The sequence below is a fragment of the Anomalospiza imberbis genome, unplaced genomic scaffold, assembly GCF_031753505.1.
Source record: "Anomalospiza imberbis isolate Cuckoo-Finch-1a 21T00152 unplaced genomic scaffold, ASM3175350v1 scaffold_795, whole genome shotgun sequence".
NCBI lineage: Eukaryota > Metazoa > Chordata > Aves > Passeriformes > Viduidae > Anomalospiza > Anomalospiza imberbis.
The window spans coordinates 30,001-32,500 of NW_027100410.1; the positions used below are offsets into that span (position 1 = coordinate 30,001).

The 2,500-nt window shown below is 80.0% G+C and overlaps 1 non-coding gene across 1 annotated transcript; it reads right to left on the reverse strand.

The window, feature by feature from the left end:
* Window positions 1–704: 704 nt before the first annotated feature.
* LOC137467800 (5.8S ribosomal RNA) lies at window positions 705–857 on the reverse strand. Its single transcript, XR_010995629.1, has one exon. It is a non-coding gene; the product is annotated as a 5.8S ribosomal RNA (ribosomal RNA).
* Between the last annotated feature and the right edge of the window lie 1,643 nt (window positions 858–2,500).

A 2,500-nucleotide genomic window follows, 5' to 3' on the forward strand; every position in this document is an offset into this window, starting at 1 on the left:
AGAGAGAGAGCGCGCCGGAGACACAAGAGAGAGCGAGCGAGCCAGCCGGCGAGCCGGAGACGGCGAGAGCGTCCGACCGACCGAGAGCGGGCGAGACAGACGCGGAGGAGGAGGAGACCCCCGTCCCGGAGACGAGAACCGAAAGAAGGCAGCGCGGCAGAGACGGCCCCGAGGGGGAAGACCGGCCGGGCGGCGCGCGACGGCCTCGGCGGGGAGAGAGCGAGGAAAGCGACGGCGCCCTTGACGCCCCGAGACGGCGACGGAAGGGGGCGGGGGAAGGAGCGGCCTCGGGGGTCGCCCCCGCCCCCGGCCCCCCGCGCACCGCGCGCGGCGGCAGCGGCACGGTACCCGCGCACGGTACCCACCCGCAGACAGCCGCCCGCGCGGGGGGGAGGCCGGAGGCGAGGCCCGCGCCTCGCCTCCCCTCTCGCCCTCGTCCCTCGGCCCTCGGCGGGGCGCCTTCGGCGCCGTCTCACTCGCTCCGACTCCCCGGCCGCCGCCACCGCCAGGCGGTGCGGCCCCGGCGAGGACGAGCTCCGCCCCAGCGGCTCGCTCCGGGAGCGGGGAGCTACGGAGCGCTCCCCGAGTCTGCATTTAGGGGGACGAAGGCCCTCGCGCGGCAACCGCTGCCGCGGCCGACGGGCCTGCGAAGCGACCCCAGCCGCGCCGCCGGGGCGGCCCCCGGGCGGCGATTGATCGTCAAGCGACGCTCAGACAGGCGTAGCCCCGGGAGGAACCCGGGGCCGCAAGTGCGTTCGAAGTGTCGATGATCAATGTGTCCTGCAATTCACATTAATTCTCGCAGCTAGCTGCGTTCTTCATCGACGCACGAGCCGAGTGATCCACCGCTAAGAGTTGTCTGGCTTTCGGCACCGACCCCGCGCGCGCGGGGGGGCCGGGAGCCGCTCTCGCCCGGAGCGGCCCCCCTTTTTTTTCTCTGGCGCCGAGGCCCCGCGCGGGGCCTGGCTCCGACCGTACGAGCAACGCGGAAAACCCCGGAGGGGGCGCGTGCGAGAAGAACACGGGAGGAACCCCACGGAACGCTCCCAAGGCCGGCCGAGAGGCGGGGGGACCCGCGCCCCCGACCGCCTCCCCCCGCCCGGCGAGGGGAGGCGCCGCCTACGTGTGCCGTCCTTCGGAGGCGGCCCAGGCGCCCGGGCTCGGCCCGGCCCTCCGCGCGGAGGGCCGCGCGGCGCGCGCCGCGGGAGCGCGGTGGCCCGCCCGGCCTCGCCGGCGCGGCGCCACGCGCCGGCGCGCGGCCCTCGGACCCCGCGCGCGCGCTTGCCTCCCCCCTGGAACCGCCGCCGCGCCGGCTCTCGCGGAGCGCCGCCGCGCCCACGCGCGCGGCCGACTCTCTCTCCCCAGGGGCCTTGCTGCGCTCGAGACGCCACGCGACGACCGCCGCCCCGCCGCCGGGCGCCGCGCCCCCCCCCGCCGGACCGCTGCCCGCCGGGGGAAGGCGAGCGCCCGAGGGCTGCCCGAGGGCGGACCCGCCGCCGCGGCGGGCCGCACTTCCCGGGAACCGCCGTCCACCCGCACCGTCGGGGGCCCCCTTCCGCGAGCACGCGCCCGGCGGAAGGCGGTGCGGCGCTGAGCCGGGGGGCGACGCCCGCTCTCCTCGTTCGCCACCTGGAGAGCGGGCGCGGAAGCGCCCCCGCGGCCGCCCGCCACCCCTGCCCTCGGACCGCGCGCGGTCGCGAAGGGCCACGGGGAGGGTCCCGTGCCCGCGGGCGGCGGGAACACCGGCCGAGCGGCGCCGCCGCCGCTCGGCGCGGGGCCGCCCGCGCTCGCCGGCCTCCGACCGCGGAGGGACCGCCGAGCGCTCGCCCCGGGCGGGCGGGCGGGCGGACGGCCGGCCGGCGGCCGGCGCCGCCGGTGCGTTCGAGACGAAGGCCGCCGAGGGGAGAGAGGCACGGCCGCGCCAGGCGCGGCGCCGCCCGCGCGGGACGGCCGCGGCGGCCCAGAAGAGAGAGCGCGCGGCGGGCCCCGGCGGCCGCCGCCCCGCGGCTGAGGAAGGGCAGAGAGCGCGCGCCCTCTGCCGGCGCCGCCCGTTTCGAGCCCAGCGGGTCGGCCCCGCGGCCGACCGCGCGCGCCGCGGCCTCTCCGCCGAGGCCGGGCCGCGAAGAGGGGGGGGCAGGGCGCCCCTCCCCGGCGCGGCGCGACTACCCCCGCACGCGCGCGCGCGGCGGGGACGACCGCCGCGACGGCGGGCGCGACCGGTGGCCGCGGACACCACCGCAGGGGATCGGCGGGAGTAGCTCCCCACCCCTCAATGGAGCCGCAACGCCACCGCCCGCCACCCGCCGCCGCCGCCGCCGCCGCCGCCGCCGCCGCGGCGGGGCGCGCCGAGCCGCCCGAGTCTTTAAACCGCCGCCCGGCTCGGCGGCCCCTTTTTCGGTCCTTCCCGCGGCGTTTGACGACGCCGAGGGGGAAGCCTGGGACCGCCGAGGCGCGGAGCGCTAGGTACCTGGCCCTGGGGCGAGGGAAACGACCTGCATGG